The 19,112-nt window shown below is 39.2% G+C and overlaps 1 protein-coding gene and 1 pseudogene across 2 annotated transcripts in view; one reads left to right on the top strand and one right to left on the bottom strand.

Moving 5' to 3' along the window:
- The window catches only part of POU2F1 (POU class 2 homeobox 1), a 185,993-nt gene that overhangs the window by 23,798 nt on the left and 143,083 nt on the right, over window positions 1–19,112 (top strand). The window lies entirely within an intron of this gene.
- Window positions 17,418–18,027, bottom strand: LOC121489159 (annotated as a pseudogene).

Raw genomic sequence — 19,112 nt, forward strand, 5'->3', positions numbered from 1 at the left:
CTTACCTATAAGAATCCTTCCTTACAGGCAACCCCAGTGACTCCTCCATAACTCACTCAGAGTCTCCCTGTGTCTGTCCATGTTCTAAATCATATTGCCAGTTTTCTACTCATCCTGGCTTTGAGAATCCTGAACACTGGACCTGAGATAACAAAAGTCCTCGTTATCTGTAAGGCTTAGTGAAGAAGGGCTGGAACAGTGTTATCATATGGTTTCTGGAGCTTTGGAATTGGCAGTATCTTTTAGGTTGGAGACTAGCATGTAAGGGAAGAGGGAGCAATTTTGTTAGTCATATATCTGGGCATGACTTAGCTGAGTCCTCTGCTTCAGTCTCTCAAAAGGTTGTAATCAAGGCATTGGCCAGATGTGGTCTCATCTGAAGGTTCAAGTGGGAAAGGAACTGCTTTCAAGTTCACCTACAGGGTTGTTGGCTGGAGGCTGCCCTCAGTTCTTTGCCATGTGGGCTTCTCCACATCATTTCATCAGAGCAAGCGCATAAGAGCTAGAGGGGTGCCTGGGTGGCTCAGTCAGTTAAGCATCTGTCTGGCTCAGCTCATGATCTTGGGGTCTCTGCATTGTGCTCTCCGCTCCGTAGGGAGTCTCCTTGTCCCTTTTCCTCCCCCTCTGCTTCTCCTGCTTGTGCTGCCTCTCAAAATCTTAAAAAAAAAAAAAAAAAAAAAAAGCTAGAGAGTATATACAGTTGACCTTTGAAAACCCTGTGGGGGGATCCCTGGGTAGCGCAGTGGTTTGGCACCTGCCTTTGGCCCAGGGCGCGATCCTGGAGACCCGGGATCGAATCCCACGTCGGGCTCCCCGTGCATGGAGCCTGCTTCTCCCTCTGCCTGTGTCTCTGCCTCTCTCTCTCTCTGTGTGTGACTATCATAAATAAATAAAAATTAAAAAAAAAAAAAAGAAAACCCTGTGGGCTAGGTGCCTAGCCCTGCCCCCCCCCCATAATTTTGCCTCCCCCAAAACTTAACTACTAGTAGCCTGCTTATTGACTGGAAACCTTAATGATAATATTAACAGTTGATTGACATATATTTTGTATGTATTATATGCTGTATTCTCAGAATAAAGTAAGCTAGAGAAAAGAAAATGTTCAGAAAAGCATAAGGACAAGAAAACATTTTTATAGCACTGTACCTATATTTATTGAGGAAAAATCTGCATATAGGTTGGCCTAGCCAGGGCAGGAGTGGTGGGCCTGGCTGGGGAATAGTAATGTTCTGGGTTCGTGGCCTTGGCTCAGCAGGGTCAGCTGCAGGGTGGTCTGAGGCAACAGTGGCCTGGAGGTACCCAGACAGCTATCCCAGCCACCTGGAGGTGTAGCACTGGCCATAGCCACTGGAAGCTTCAGCCAGCCACACAGTGAGCCAGCCTCTGGGAGACCTCCAGACTGAGGTACTGCCCCATAAAGGGATTGATGCCTTGCTGGGAGGGGCCCCAGGTCTGCACCCAACCTGATGCATAGCTGGGAGGACTGGGACAGGGAGTGGGGCACCCCTGCCCAGTCTAAACCTTGCCTCTGCTTCAGCCCAGCCTCCTGCCCACAAGACCCCAGGGTTCAGTCCCACCAGATCACCCACATGGGGTCCCCCAGGAGCTGTTGATGGTTTCCCTAGTACTCAAAGGGCAGCAGGTGTGACCCCTGTACTAATAGCCTTAGATTCAGTCATGTTGAGACAAGTGGGCAGTTGTAAATAAATGGCTCATGGTTTTTGCTGTCAACTCTTTAAAATAAACAAAACAAAATAAAATACTATGTATAAGTGGACCCACCCAGTTCAAACCCATGTTGTTCAAGGATCAACAGGAAAGGAGTATTAGAATTCATAGCCTTTGTAGCCTAATCACAGAAATGATATCCTGCCCCTTTTGCACTATTCTGTTAGAAGCAAATCACTTGGTCTGGCCCTACACTCATGGGGAGGGGACAGCACGAAGGCACCAGTAGCAAGATTTGGGACTCGTTTGGGGCCATCTTAGAAATCTGCTTACTACAGGGCCTTTAATAATTTTTAGAGATGAAAAGGGGCCCTGAAATTAAAAAAAAAAAAAAAAGAGAGAGAACTGCTAATAGACATACTAAATTTATGGGCTATGTGTGGGAGATAATCCCTCCCTTGAAAAGGTATTTTTTTGGAGTCAGAACATGGGCCTGTAGAGTGAAAATAAAATGAGGGAAGCCTCTGATTTTTATGTACCTCATTTTCTGAAGAGAGGCATCCTAATATTACATATTTATTACATAGTCATTTTCCAGCAGCATTTTTTAGGAAATGACACAAACATAACAGGAAAAATAGCAAGGTTATAAAAGCCAAAACATCTCTGAAATTTATCATAGCTGCCAGGAGAACACAAAGCACAGTTTTGTCCTAGTCATTGAAACTTCATGTCATTAGTGGGAGGAAAGAATGTAGATACTTAGGGTACCTGAGTGAGAGATGAAAAAATAGCATCTGACTAACATTTGTATTATCCTGTAGGACCTGAGAAGCTAAAATGCTTGGTTTCTCATCCAGATTTTGAAAAGATTCCACTATCCATTTTGCCACTGTTTACTTCTGTGGTCTTAATCTCTATGGGCAAAAATTTCTTGATGTAAATGGAACCACGATGAAGAAGGTTCTATCTTCAAAGTTTCTGGGGCGCCTAGGTGGCTCAGTGGTTGAGTGTCTGCCTTTGGCTCAGGTCTTGATTGCAGGGTCCTGGGATCTAGTCACACATCAGGCTCCCTGCATGGATCCTGTTTCTCCCTCTGACTGTGTCTTTGCCTCTCTCTCTCTGTCTCTCATGAATAAATAAATAGAATATTAAAAAAAAACTATTATCAGATTTATTTTGGAAAGAGTTGAGTAATGTGTGTATAAGTTATTTGAATAATGTGCATGTGGCAGCCCAGGTGGCTCAGCAGTTTAGTGCGCCTTCGGCTAGGGATGTGATCCTGGAGACCCAGGATCGAGTCCCATGTCGGGCTCCCTGCATGGAGCCTGCTTCTCCCTCTCCGTGTGTCTCTGCCTCTCTCTCTCTCTCTGTGTCTCTCATGAATAAATAAAAAAATCTTAGAAAAAATGTGCATGTATATTCTGAATTTAGAAACATTGCGGGAATTTATGTGTGGTAATTCTTTGGAGTGTAATGCTCTTTAAGGACTCTGGTAGTTATATTTTTTAACTTAAGAGTTTAACTGTAGCATATGTTATAAATGATAGATGTTAAGTTAGTAGATGAATTTGTTTACTCTGTTCCATAAAACAGTCCTCTAAGACTAGAATAACTGATTTATTCATTGATTTTAACATTCATTGTTACCTGTCGAGTATGATGTTAATACTGAATTAGGTACATCACTTATTCTTAAACCCCCTTAACTTTAATCAGAAAAGATAGCTCCTGTCCTAGAAGAACTCACAATTTAGCTTGGGGGGAGGGGAAAACAAATGTATCACTGAACATTATAATACCCTGTGATAAATACTGTGAGAATGTAAACCCAGTGTGCTCTGGACAAATAGAAGAGATTCACTTAACCCAGCTGTTTAGCAGGGAGGAGGGAGAGAGCGAGCCAGGGGATACATGTCAAAGAAGACCTGGAAGGCTAGTTAAAATTAGGTGGGGTAAAAGGGGATCAGGAAAGTCCAGTACACTCTTCTGTAGCGGACTGAACACAAAAGCATCTAAATAACATTTTAAGTTCTTAGCCAGAATAGGAGCTAACATTCCATATAATGCTTATTACGGTTCAGTCACCATTCCAAGTATGTTCTATGTATGAACTCCTTTTATTTTCACAATAACACTATTATATAGGTATTCTATTCATCCCCATTTTACAGATGAGAAAACTGAGATGCAGAAAGATATATGAACTTTTCTGGGAAATAGCATGGCTAGGAAGTTGAAGAGCTGCAGTTGAAACCCAGGCTGTCTGATTTCAGAGTTGGGGCTTTTACCATATGAGGAATTAAACTGTGGGTTGCATTGGGGATAAACCCTTTTCAATTAACTTGTATTACTGAAGCAAATATATTATTTCTGTAAAATGAAAGCAGTGGATCCCACCCATTTCTTTCTGCTTCTGGAGGAATGTTGGATATCTTTATCTTCTCCTTGCCTCCAAAAGGCTCAGTTACCAGCCCTCTTAAACCTCAGCATGAGCCAACTTTGTTTCTGCTCCCTTGCATACCAGCCTTTTCCTTCTTATCTCCAAGCTTCTTTGAACATAATGTAAACTCAACTCCCTTCCTCTGCTAAACGCCTTTAATTTCTTCCTCCACTCATTAAAATCTGGGTTCTAAAGAGAGATTCATCAGGACACTTGCTGGAGTGTGGAGGACCAGCCTGCAGGACTGTGCCTTCTATTTTTAATTTTGCTAATAGTGCTTGGAAGTCCAAGGTATATGAGTGGAGAAGGCAGTCAGATGGAATCTGCGAGGACTGGGCTTTGTTGGGATATATAGCAGAAGGACAAGGAAGCCAAGGAGTAGAAAATATTGACAAGAAAGTATTAATGGACCCTGTGGTCTCCGTGGAATTGAGATAGAAATGAAGAAAGGAGTTATTAATGGTCTCAGGGGAAAGAGGTGGGGGCAGGAGGTCTGCCTGACTTACTGGATGAGTTGGAGAGTAGTCGGTCTTTCATGGGGTTGAGGGAGTGACAGATCCAGGAGTAGGGTTGGATTGAGAGAGTTTAAGATATTAGAGGAAGAAGAGTTCAGGATCTGGCCATTGATGTGAGTGACTGAAGGAACAGTTATTAAGTGGAGGCTACTGATTCCCTCTGGTGAGGAGGGGCCTTATGTGTACAGCAGTGAACACTGATGAGCCATGAAAGAATGAATGCAGAATTTGCAAAATGCTTTTTATTTATCTCTGTCCCTTGCTAGCTGTTAAATGGTAGATACTCGTTTCATTAATGGGGATGTGTTTACCTTTGTAATTGACATTTTATTTTTGTTTGGATAGAATAATGCAAAGGCTTCAGTGAAAAGGAACATTATTTGTATGATCAGATTCTTGTGCGTGTCTTATTTTTGGTATGTTTCCTAGCATAATTTCTCATGTTAGCAGTGTTTTGACCTTATCTGTCATTCTGGACAATCTGTTCTGGCATTTTCTTTCCAGAAGTCAAAGAAGAGAAAGGATATGAGATGAAGATGTGGATGGACACTCATCTTGAGCTCAGAGTGTTTGAATTATGCTGATGATTTTGGGGAATATTCACCTGGGTCAGGTAGACAGAAAGCTGTAATCATAGCTTAGGAAATATTGTTTTCTTTTTGTTGCTTTTATTTGTAGGTTCTTACCAGAATTTGAATTATGATGTTTAAATTTTAGTAAAAATGGAAAATGATGCTTAATAGTACTTTTATTTTTGAGGATGTCACCACAAGAACATCAGAGGGAAAAATGTAATCTTATGTTTGAGAGAATTAGTTTATTGTTGTTAGCCTCTCCCTGAAAGGATACTACTTTGGGGCTAAACATTGATGTATATAAGCAACAAACAAAGTTTGTTGGTTTTCTATGAGCTTTGGCATAACTATACTTTAAGTGGACTCTGGAAGTGCCACTCCCCATGCTACCCTCTACCCCCAAAGCTGCCTTTCTAAAAAAAGTCAACAGAATGGATCAAATAGAGTCTAAAAAATGGTTTCTAGACAGAGGAAACCTAAATGCCTGGAATATATTACATACTTCAATTTTCTTGTGTACTAGAGCATTATTTTAAAATATGTATCTTAACATCCTGTCTTTTTATTGTAAGTTATTTTATTTCTTCAAAATTTGTTACCTTTCCTACTTATGTTTAGATTAGATAAAAAATGTGTACACATACACAGTCTATTTTGCTAGGATTCTATAAAAATAAATTAATGTGTTATTTTAGTAGTTTCAGAATTGTGTTCCTCAAGAGATCAGTAAAGATTTAACCAACAATAGTTTCAGGTAATAATAGTGAGATTTATGTGTGTGAGAAAGAGAAAGGTATTAAAATCTCATGAGCAGACTATGAGGTTTTTAGCTTTAAAACTAATCTTGAATTCATTTGTACCTCAGAAAAATTAGGGCCAATATTTACCAATATTTCCCAGAGTATGGAGAGAAATAGAGATTAGAGAAAGAGTTTCAATTAATGTTAGTGGGAAATTTTCATTTTAATTTTCTTTCATCTTCTCTCCGTATCAGGTACTAGGAAAATAGCATTTTTCCATTAAAAGATCATACTTCTTAGAAATTCTCCTGGTTTGACAGCATGAGCTTGTTGTTCTGACTATTGAGTATTTCCTGCTTGACATAGTAGGCTTTGCAAAGTGAGTGAAGACTCCATACCATTTTTGTCATCACTGAATATATGGTGTGACAGGCTTCATGATGTATAATGTAAAATAATTTCCTGTATTTTGTCACAATTATGAGAAAATTGATATGACATAATATTAAGCTTTTCCTGTTCCTTGATATATGGATTATTTAAGTCAAACACATTTCTTTTCTAAGGGTTGGCAGTTTTCTCCAAGTTTTCTTATATTTTATGTCATAACAAAATCGCTTTATATGCTTCTACAAATGAAGGCCATTCTATTTGCTATTAGGATTATCTGAACAGACCTCTGGAGAGACTATATTTAGAACCAGTAGTTCAGGTTTCATGTGTTATGTCTTTGCAAATGAGGAGAAGCACAGATGTTTGCAGTTTCTTTATAGAATATCCCTACAGAACAGCAGTCCCCACCAATTCCTCCCTGAAAGACTTGAGGAATTCAAGTGGGCTTTTCCAGAGTTCTAGCCAAACTTAATTCCTGTATGGTTTTCCATGTTGAAGAAGCTCATGCAGGAATTGCTAATAGGAAATTTTGTGGGGGGACCCAAGATCCTCAAATCCGTTTTCGGTGTTAATTTTTTCTCACCACGAAGGGGAACTAGCACCATAATAAACTCCATTGTTGATCATCTGAGAGCACAAATCAGATAATTATCTGTATTCTGTATAATTGCATAGTTAAGTTACAGCTTTTATTAGATTTGGTTTTTTACTTTTTGCAAACTCCACACCCAAGAATGTTCATAATTGAACCACAAATGGCCAAATGAATAGTATTTCTGGGCAGTAAGAAAGGTTAAAAAAATTCTTTCAAAGTGTAACTGTACTTGATAGTTTCTTGCTCACACCAGCGTCAAGTTAACATGGATGACAAGTTTATAGCTTTCAATCTGATGCATGTTGACAGTAGGGGGGAAAAAGCATGTATCCCTCTAGGATGGCATTTCTAATACTTCCTATGCCAAAGACTGCTGCCTGGCATTTTGCCAGGAGCTTTGGGTATTGACTGATTTAGGTATACATTTAATTCAAATTTACATAATCTAATTGGGCCTTTGGGTTTTAAAAAATGGCCTTGTTTTATTGCAGTACAGTGTTCATTACAATGCATATTTTTAAATGAGCTGGCCCAAAGAGCCCGTTATGATGAGTTTGCTAATGAAATATGTCTGAAACTTGGACAAACTTGATCATCGAGGGACAAGTTCACTTATGAGGCCAAGAGTTTCACTTCAAAAGGGAAGCCTACAGTATTTACTTTTAATGGTTTGAATTATGTTTTTATCTCTCATCAGCCAAAGAGTTTGTATTTGAGGGTCAGAGACAAAACTTTTAGCCTTTGAGAATTTACTCTTTTGTACAACAGGTGTCATTTGTTTCCCCACTAAAATGTTTCATCCTTTATTTTTCTAGGTTTTTTTTTTCCCCAGGAGTGAAACTTGCAACAATATTAAGAATTTTTTCTTTTTTAGATTTTATTTATTTTAGAGAGAGACAGAGAGTGTGCCTGAACATAAGCGAGGGGGGAGAAGCAGAAGGAGGGGGCAAGAATGGAGCCTGATGCTGGCCTAGGTCCTAGGACCCTAAGATCCTGACCTGAACTGAACTCAGGAGCTGATAGTTAACTGACTGAGTCACCCGGTGCCCCCTATATAAGGATTTTTTTTTTAATTTTAAAGAAAAAAAGTTCCCCTTAGATTTTTTTAGTTTTAACTTGGTGCTAGTTTTGTTTGTCTCAGTGAGGAAAAGAATAGAAAATACTGGCTGAAGGAAATTTTGATGTCTTTGTTGTATTATTTCATTTTTTCCTATTTGTTCCCTGCTTTTACGATGCAACTAGGGGGGATAAAAAAGGAACATCTGTTTTGTGTGGAGAGTCTTACTCCTGTCCACTTGCAGTCCCTGCCCTGATAGGTGGTTCTCACTCTGCTCTGGCATTTAGGACTGTGTACCCCTAGGCAAGCGATCGGTTCAGATGGACAGTTTCTCAAGTGAAGCCAACCACAGTTTCTGTTTGTTTTTGTTTTTAGATTTTATTTATTCATGAGAGACAGACAGAGAGAGAGAGAGAGAGAGAGAGAGGGAAAGAGAAAGGCAGAGACACAGGCAGAAGGAGAAGCAGGCTTCATGCAGGGAGCCCAGTGTGGGACTTCATCCTGGGACTCCAGGATCACACCCTGGGCTGAAGGCAGGCGCTAAACTGCTGAGCCACCCAGGGATCCTGACAGCTTCTGTTTTGGGGGGAAACTATGGAACCTAAACCCAGGCTGATGAAAGGCAAGAGTGACTGCAGTTAGCTGGGTACCATGTGACACCCAAGATTAAAGTCCAAATAAGAGAGACATGTTGAAGGGAATTAGGAGGGGTGGGAGAGGGAGAAGGAGAGAGAGAGAGAGAGAGTGAGAGAGAGAGAGAGAGAGAGAGAAATCAGGTCTTGAAGATACTGTTTGAGGGTCGGTAATATGTTCTACTTCTGGCAATTCCAGTTACTTGCATCACCCCCACCTCCTCCTTCGCCTTTTTTTTTTTTTTTACTTAGCTGTGTGTATTAGGTTTCTTATGCCTTAGAATTAATAGGATCCTTAACTGATAGAGAAACGATGATTTGTTGTTGTTTTTGAGACAGAAGAATAAATGGTGGGAGTAAGGTGAATTTGTAGCTGAGGAATTGGTAAGCATATTCACACACCAAATAACCTTGAGTTCCTAAGTTGGAAACAACTGAGGTTAGGTGACTTGACAAGTAAGAGCTGAGCCTAGAATTCAGATCTGGGACTTCCAACTCAGTGATTTTTATACCATATTATCTTACTTATGCTAACAGAGGTGTTTAAAAAAAGGTTAGTCTTTTGATCAGCTGCCTGTGGATAAAGGGAGACGTGATTTTTTTTTTCTTTTGGTGATGGTATTTGAAAAACTCTTTGGAATATAGCAGTACAAAGACTTTCCTGCTCTGAAGAGCCTTAGTGTATATCTATTGATATATTAGGGTCTGGGTACTCTGGTTATAGTTACACAAATCTTTGTTTTGAGGCAGTCATAATTTTGAGTTGCTTCGGGGAGAGAGATACTTATAAAGCAGTAAAATCCTGTTTGAATGTAGCAGTGCCTTTTCACTGTCTGGATGTGCTTGTGGAAAATGTCTCCCTAGGACCTTTAATTTTGTTCCTAAATTTATAACAGAGCCACTTCTTGATGCTATCTATTGCTCAAGGTACTTTTGGTGATAAGATTGTTATTAAGTTGGGTAGGTGAGCTGTAGACTGTGTCCTGCAGGGAGCCATTTATTGTTTTGTACAAGAATAGGTAGTGCTGAGGAATCATGTCTCATTTTGGGCATCAAATGGTCTCTCACTTTAAAATCTGACATTGGCACTACTTTTTCCTTGATTTAAGCAGAAAAACCAGCAAATGCTCATATGAGCATGAGAAAGATAACTTAAAAACAACCCCTTTTGAGGCATTGGCTCTGTTTTATTTGTTCTATGGAAAATAAAAACGAGGAAGAACATTACAATAACATGATATATACCTATGTCCAAATGATGAGAAGTAGATGGCAGTTTGGTTCAGTGTCAGTTACTATAATTCTTTCCCCTAGGAAAATATATTTCTTATGAGCCCCAATATTGATTTTCAGTTGGAAGTGTTGGAAATATACAGGGCTAAGAATATAGTAGCTTGAAATCTAAAGAAATTTGCTGAGAAGTAAAGTAAAGGTATTAGTTATTAAACACTGAGGAAGAAGAGTTTTAGAGAAAATGGAAAATATGGACTATAAATGACTGGCTTTGTAGGAAATACTAAGGGATCTGTTTAGATAAGACTTTGGCAACTAGTTGTAATAATACCATCATTTATTTATCACTGATGTTGTGCCAGCACTTTGCTTAACTGTATTATTTTGTTTAATGCACAGGAGTCTTAGGATGCAGATGGTGTTTTAAACCGTCATTTTACAGCAGAGAAATCTTGAAATTTAAGTTAAATAACTTGCCCAAGGTTTCAAAGCTAAGCTATAAATATTAGAACTGAGATTTGAACCTAGGCACACTGATTCTTAGCCCCACTTTTAACCAGTATGCTCTACTGCCTCTGGTTGTGTTGTAACTTCAGAAGTGACCACAGATAAAATTTACCTCATTTTTTGTTATTTCTCATGGTGTGGGTACATCTCCATCTTTTGGGGGCAATGACTTAAGGGGACAAGAATCAGCAATTCCTCCCCATCACATTTTCTTCATTTTCTTTTCTCTCTCTCTCTCTTTTTTTTTAAGATTTTATTTTTATTTATTCATGAGGGATACAGAGAGAGAGAGGGAGAAGTGGGCTTCCTGCAGCGTGCCCATTGCAGGACTCCATCTTCAGACCCTGGAATCACACCCTGAACCAAAGGCAGATGTTCAACCTCGGAGCCACCCAGGCATCCCTTTTCTTCCTTTTCTGAATGTGATCATTAGGTACTTTTTGTCATCCTGGTTATTATCTACTTCTATCCTTTATTTCCTTCATAGCAATTACCATAAATTGCAAATCATTGTATAATTGCATTAATCTCTTTGTTTACTTTTTTCCTTCCTCACTAGTAATAATATCCTGTATTTAGCCTTTCCTAATGTCAGGTGTGTTCTGTATATTTTGACTGTTATGATTATTTCTAATAACTCTTTCAGATAACAGTTAAGAAAATTAAAGCATGAGGAGTTTAAGAACTTGCTTAAATTTACACAGGATACAGCATGGCTGTTGCTCTTAGAGGCTGACAGACTTTTTCTGTAAAGAGCCAGGTGGTAAATATTTTAAGCTCTTGAGACATTTCGAAAATATGATGTAGATTTTTTTTTTTTTGGATGTGAGTACTTCTATAACAAGAGAGGGAACAAATTCCATGCATTTTTTATTTTTTTAAAATTTTTATTTATTTATGATAGTCACACACACACACACACACACACACACAGAGAGAGAGAGAGAGAGAGAGAGAGAGAGAGAGGGGCAGAGACACAGGCAGAGGGAGAAGCAGGCTCCATGCACCGGGAGCCCGACATGGGATTCGATCCCGGGTCCCCAGGATCGCGCCCTGGGCCAAAGGCAGGCGCTAAACCGCTGCGCCACCCAGGGATCCCTCCATGCATTTTTAGTTACTGAAATTCGAAATACTGTAATTGGTTAAAAATTTTTGTAATACAGATCTATTAATGAGAATAATAGAATTATTGGGGGGGGGGTAACATTTCACTTAACTGGAGTTCAAAGTTAGTGTTCCCTATCATCAAATCAATTGAAATGTTCTTCTGTAAAAACTATTTTTAACTTGTGGACCATACAAACCAGGCAGCCGGCCAAATTTTGCATGCAGTCTGTAGTTTGCCAACTCCTGTCCTTAACTGCTACCATGGTACTTAATATTACCAAGGTGGTGATTCTCCATCCAGGGTGCATGTTACAGTTACCTGGGAGCCTTAAATTAGAATTTCTGCCAATCATTATTGTGGGAGCTAGGGAAGCAGTGACAAACACAATACAAATCCCTGCTTTTATGAAACTAGCTAGTGTTAAATGCTAAGTAGGAAAATAAAACAGGGAAAGGAATATAGGGCAAGGTGTTTTGGGAGGATTGCAATTTTAGGTAGGGTGGTTAGGGAGGTTCTCCCTGGGAAGCTTTGAGGCCCCTGTGTACCTCTCCCCAGTGTCATCTTTTCCAAACCTTCAGGTAACCATCATTTTTCATAAATATGTAGTATAACTCTGAACAAGGCTTTTAAAACATGTGTAGATATGATAACATATTTTTGTGCAACTTTTTATGCATAACTATTTTTCAAATTCATTTCATATTAATATGTATCACTTTAATCCTTTTACATATCAGTTATCTATCACTTTGTAACAAATCCACAAATTTACTGACTTAAAATAACAACCATTCATTATTGCTCAAGAGACTTGGGTCAGCTAGGTGACTCACTTATCATGGGTAGGCTTGTTCATGTATATCTATGGCCAGCTGGGTTGGCTGAAGTTTTGGTAGGTCAGAATGCTTTGGTGGAGACAACTTGTTCTCTGCTTCACATATTTTATCCTGTAGGAGGTTAGCCCAACATTGACTGAGCAAGGTCACAGGAGAGCAAGAGGAAGTGTGCAAGGCCTGGAGGCTGAGGCTAGGAACTGGCACGTTCTTTTATTAATACACATTAATGCACATTTCTACTGTTTCTAATTCTTGGCACTTATAAGCAAGGCTACTGTGGATAATGTTGTGTGCATCTCCTTGGATACATGCACTGCAAGAGTTTCATTAAGGTGTGTGTGTGAGAGAGAGAATGCATGTGCAAAATATGTATGTACTTACATAAACTGGAAGTGAAATTGTATGCTCATTTTTAGCTTGACTACATATTGCCAGAGTGACTGGATCAATTTACAATCCTACTAAGTAGTGTAGTTCTCATTGATGCACATCTTTGTGAAGAAGTTTTCGTTTTTTGCCAGCCCTCAATGGGTGTGAAATGGTATCTCTTAGAAGGTTTTGTATTTTCTTTATTATTGAGGTAAGCACCTTTTCATACCCTTATTGACCATTGTGTTTCTTTTGTGAATTGCCAGTTAATATATCTTACCCATTTTTTTAAGTAGTCTTTTTTTTTTTTTAAGATTTTATTTATTTATTCATGAGAGACACAGAGAGAGGCAGAGACCTAGGCAGAGGGAGAAGCAGGCTCCATGTGGGGAGCCCGATGTGAACTCGATCCCAGGACTCCGGGATCATGCCCTGAGTCAAAGGCAGACGCTCAACTGCTGAGCCACCCAGGGGTCCCTATCTTACCATTTTTAACTGGATTGTTTTATCTTTCCTTGATTTGTAGGCAATTTTTTGGATTCTAATCCTTTATTGGTTTTATGTGTTATAATACCCTTTCCCAGTCTGTGATTTGTCTTTGCATTTTTTTTGTCTTTGCATTTTTTTAAAAGAAGACTTTATTTGAGGGAGAAGGAGACCAAGGGGAGGAGAGGAACAGGGGGAGCGAGAGGGACAAGCAGGCTTGGCAAAAGCACAGAGCCAGAAGGAGGGTGCCGTTGATCCCAGGACCCTGAGATCATAACCTCTGCTGAAAACCAGGGTCAGAAGCTTAACTGACTGCCCCCCTGGCTCCCCTGTCTTTCCATTACTTAAATGAACTCTTGATTTAAAAAGTTTTTAATTTAATTTAATTTTATTATTATTATTTTTAAAGTTTTTAATTTTAATACTGTTGAGGGACGCCTGGGTGGCTCAGCGGTTGAGCATCTGCCTTTGGCTCAGGGCCTGATCCCGGATTCCTGGGATCGAGTTCCACATCAGGCTCCTTGCATGGAGTCTGCTTCTCCTGTCTCTGCCTCTTTTTCTGTGTCTCTCATGAATAAATAAAAAAAAAATCTTAGAAAAAAAATTATTTTAATACTGTTGGATTTTAAGCCTTTCATGGTTTGTATTTTTTATGCCTTATTAAAGAAATATTTCTTTCCTTTTCCAATTTCAAAATCTTATATTTTCTGGAAGTTAAGAAGTTTGTTTTTTCACATTTTGGTCATAAATCAGCTTTGAATTTATTTTTGTGTATGGTGTGAGGTCAGGACATATATATGGATTTGCAGTTCTTCCAAGGCAATTTGTTGAATTGTTTTTTTCCATCTGCTTTTAAGCAATGTCAGCTCTGTCATACATGGAGTTTCTATGTGTACATAGGTTCTGCATTTCCTTTAATGTGAATTTTTTTATATAGTGTCAGGGAGGAAGACCTTCCTCTGCCCTGTAGTCCTTCCAGCTGGACGCAGAATCAAATTGACATGAGACAGATTAACAGGAGAAAATCAAATTTAATAGATGTATGTATGGGGCATCCATTCAGACATGAAATTCTGAAGACTGTAAAGCCACAGGAAGCTTCTAGGAGCTAAGGAAAAAGGGGAGGGGCCTGAGCACTCATAAGGGAGAAAACTCATTAGCAAAAAAATAAATGGATTTGTTTGGAAAAACAAGACTGTTCTGTTATGCAAATGATTACTTGAGTAAAGGGGGGCTCTGTTAATACACTGCTTGCTCCTTGTTACAGGCTCTCTTTTTCAGTGTAAATCTAGGCAGTTAGGGAGAAGGCAGAGAGCCTTCCTGCTTACTCTGGGTTTTTATTACTTTTAACTTGAAATCATCTTTATGCCAAAGGGGCATCTTCTGGGGCAGCCTGCCCAGGCCGCTACACAATAGAAATGCCTACTTTTCACTTTTGAAGCTGATACTTTTAGTTTCCTACAGTAATCCCCCATCATCTGTGGTTTTGCTTTCCATGGTTTCAGTTACCTACAGCCAGCCGTGGTCCAGAATCAGCTGATCCTCCTGACACTCGTCAGAAGGTCAGTAGTAGCCTAGTGCTATGTCACATGCGTACGTTATTCCCTCACTTCATCTCATCATGTAGGTATTTTATCACCTCGCATCATCACAAGAAGGGTGAGTATAGCACAATAAGATATTTTGAGAGGGTACATTCTCAAAACTTTTATTGCACTGTATTGTTACAACTGCTCTTTTTTATTATTATTGTTAATCTTTTACTGTGCCTAATTTTTATTTTATATTTTGTGCCTAATTTTTAAATTAAACTTAATCATAGTTATGCATGTATGTATGTATGTGAAGAAAAAACTAGTATATACAGGGATTCTATACTATTGGAGGTTTCAGGCACCCGGTGGAGGTGGTGGAACATATCCACCATGGATAAAGAGTCACTGCTCTAATGTGTTATTGCCTAAGTAGTCCTGACTGAGATAGGGTCCTTAATTCCTTTGGATAATAATAATAGATATGTCTTTGTTGCTTAGTGTGTGCTAGATTTCTATTCTTAGTGCTTTAATGAATTTTAGTTCATTTGGTCCTCATAACCATACTATGAGTTAGCTGATTTTGTTCTCATTTTAGAGATGAATAAACTGAGGCACAGAGGAAGCCTGGGTAGCGGGGATTATGAACCCAACCCAGCTGGCCTGAGGGTCTCAGTTTTAACCATTAGGCTCTGCTCTCCTTCATTTGAATGAGTTTATAAGTTACTTTTCTAATCTGAAACATTTGAACCGTAGATTTAACTATATCTCAAGGAGAAAGTTTGTCCGATTACGGATGTTTAAGGAGGTAATTATTAGAATGAGGCAGGCAGGGCCATGAAGATTTATTGTAATTTGTTTTTAAAATTTATTTGGCTTCCTAAAATGGTCATCTTTGCAATTTCCTTCTCTCCCTTCACATTGCATGTAATGAAAATGTAGAAAATGATTTTGTCTTTTGGAAAATATTGTGTTTTCAAATTTCTGGACTTTATTTTTATTTTATTTTATTTTTAAGATTTATTTATTTATTTATTCATGAGAAACACAGGCAGAGGGAACCCGATGCGGGACTCAGTCCTGGATCCTGGGATCATGACCAGAACCAAAGGCAGGCGCCCAACCGCTGAGCTACCCAGGCATCCCTGAAATTTCTGAGTTTTATATCTGAGTGCTAGTAGAGGACTTCTCTGTGTGCAGTGAATGAGGTCAGTGAGCATGTACATTTATAGGTCAGAGACCCGGTGCTCTACATGGGTTATTGTTATTTTTTTAAACCAAGATCTAGGAGGAGGATATGGCTATTGGAGCAACCTGGGAACACATTGTTTTGGATACTCTTGCCTCTTCCAGCTATGACTCTCAGAAGCATTCTTCATCAAAGCCTTGCCAGCTGTGGCCTCTGCATTCTTGACTTTCATAGCACTTGTTATTTATATCAGCTCTTTTGAAATTCATAGTTTAGAATTTAATTGTTTGATAGTACTTTTATTATTTTTCTGATTGCTGTGGAAATTGTCATATGTTCCTAACAATATTATTAATAAGCTTCTTAGGACAGGGATGGTATTTTATAGTTATTTGTAATCATGTGTTCTCTTAGCACAGTAGCCAACTGCAGTACAGTTGCTTAATTGTGTGTATGTGTGTTTTTACAGAAAGGGAGTGGGGGCAAAACCAGAAGGAGAGGGAGAGAGAGAATCCCAAGCAGGCTCCATGCTCAGGAGCTCTCTCTCACAACTCTGAGATCATGACCTGAACTGAAATCAAGCACTGGATGTTTAACCAACTGAGCCACCCAGGCACCTCTGTTCTTTTTTTAATGTGGCTCAGTGAATAAGATCTGAGTGATAAAAGGCAACTTTATGTTCAACTTAAATTTTTGTGTTTTATTCAACAAAGTTGTTTAAATACATGCTTTGTTCAAAGAATTTCAAGAAACAAAAGGTGAATCAGAAACAGTTCTTGCCCTCAAAAGGAATAGGCTCTTAGAACAGTTTATAAATTGTAAATACAGTTGTTAATTTTGTGTACATAAGTATCCATCTTTCTTTCACAAAAGGAAGGGGCTAGAAATTATTTGTGATTTAATTAGGAAGCTCAAACCTACAAGGAAAAGGTCATCTAAGATAAGAATGTAGTAAGTTACAAAGCGCTGGGGCTCTGGGTGTCTATAGAGGAAGAAGTCATTTTGTATTAAGGATGCTGGAGAGAGACTGTGGGTCTTAGAAGCATGTGAGCTGAGTCCTGAAACAGGAATGCAGGATTTTGACAGGTGGATTAGGAGTGGAGGGTAGAATTGCATTTCAGAAAGATGGAACAATATGAACCAAGGTCTGGTGGAGGCAGAAAAAGCTGGCTCTGTTGGAGCAAAAGTAGTTCAATTTGGCTAGACAGACTATAGGGGTAAAAGCAAATAAGTTGGGGCCAATTTATGTAGGGTCTTAAATATCAGGCTAAGGTGTTTGGACTTAATTCAGTAGACAGTGGGGAGCCACTGAAGTTTTTTGAGTAATATGATCTGAGCCATGTGTTTGGAAGATTAATCTGATTGCATTAGAAGTAATGAATGAATGGGAAAATGAAAGTATTTTCCATTGTTGGATCAGTTTTTGTTTTCTATACAAAATATAATTAAAACAAATGTATGCTTAATTTAGTCATTAAAATAATGCTAAGAATCCTCATTAATTAATAAGTAATAAAAAATATATTTGTGTTCTTCAACTGCCTTTTAAAACTAGTTGAGGCCTTATTCACCTGTTGAATTCTAATTAAAAATTTTCTGTATGACTGGCATTTCTTTGGGGGCCTCCCCACTGTCAGAAGTACTTGTTGCATTTATTTTGTTTTAACAAAAATACAAGAGAACAAATCTATACATTTTTTTACTTTTCAGTACTTGATGCTTGAGGGGTACAGCATCTCATGGACTCTGTGGCCAATGACATTAGCAGGAAGGCTGCTTCAGAATTTAGCAGAATTTAACCATCCCATTGTTTCCATGATCACTAGTTGCTTTTCTCCAGATTATTCTGGGGTTGTTGGGTTTACCACCAGGAGTCACTGTGTTGTTGTGCTTTGCTTTGTACACATAAGCATATCTCTCGCCTAGATAGAATTCAGTTTCATCTCAAGCATAAATACCTTCAATTTTAAGAGCTGTGTGCTCCCTCTTGTTCTGGAGACCCCGCTTATCACCAGCAAAAATGGCTTTCGACCACAGCCTTCTAGGCATGTTTGTTGTTTTAGAAGCCCTGTTCCCAGCAGGCCTCCACAGGCTCCAAGAAGGCTGAAAAAGCAGAAGTACTTGGTGCATTTGGATTCTAATTAAATTTTTGCATTCAGGGGCACCTGGGTGGCTCAGTGGCTGAGTGTCTTCCTTTGGTTCAGGTCATGATCCCGGGGTCCTGGGATCAACTTCTGGGATCGAGTCCTGGATCTGGCCCTCTGAGGGCAGCCTGCTTCTCCCTCTGCCTGTCTCTGCCTCTCTTTCTCTCTCTGTGTGTCTCTCATGAATAAATAAAATCTTTTTTTTTTTTTTTTAAAGGAAGTGAATTTTATAAGCTGAGAATTGAAATGTGGGAGCTCCAGCTATCATGTAGGCAAAGGCCAAGAGTGAGAAGGGCATTTCAGGCAGAGAGAACAGTATGCTCAAAGCTCCACCCCATGGAAAAGAATTTGGAGTAGTAGAGAACCTGAAAGGACAGTGTGGCCAGAATGTATTTTGATTACTGAGAAGTAAGATGAGGCTGGAGACTTAGGCAGAGACCAGATCTTGCAGAGCTGTTTAGGCCATATTAAGGATTTTTCATTTTATATAAAGTGCAGTGGGGAAAAAGGTGACAGTTGAAGGATGTTTGAGTTGAGGAGTGGCACAACTCCATTTATGTTTTAATACTAAGTTGTCTTAGTATGTTTTAAAATACTAAGTTGTGATTAATAATACATCCAAAATCCAACTATTTCTTATCTTCACTAACCCACTCTGGTCTAAATCTCATAAATTAAATGGTCTCTGCTTCCACCCTTGTAGCCCTTCAGCCTATTCTTGACATAGTCACCGGTATTTTCCTTTAAAATATTACAGCATGGGACGCCTGGGTGGCTCAGCGGTTGAGTGTCTGCGTTCAACCCAGGGCATGATCTTGGAATCCCGGGATCGAGTCTCATATCAGGCTCCCTGCATGGGGCCTGCTTCTCTCTCTGCCAATGTCTTTGTCTCTCTTGGTCTCTCATGAATAAATAAATAAAATCTTAAAAAAAAATAAAAATAAAAAAAATATTAGAGCATGATTCGCCTCTGCTCCAAGTCTTCTAGTGGTTTCACATTTTGTGCAATGTAAAGGCAGAGGCATGCCCCCAACTCAGGGCCTTTGTACTTGCTGTCCTTTGCCTACAATGCTTTCTCCAATATCTACAT

The sequence above is a fragment of the Vulpes lagopus genome, chromosome 1, assembly GCF_018345385.1.
Source record: "Vulpes lagopus strain Blue_001 chromosome 1, ASM1834538v1, whole genome shotgun sequence".
In the NCBI taxonomy this organism is placed as follows: Eukaryota; Metazoa; Chordata; class Mammalia; order Carnivora; family Canidae; genus Vulpes; species Vulpes lagopus.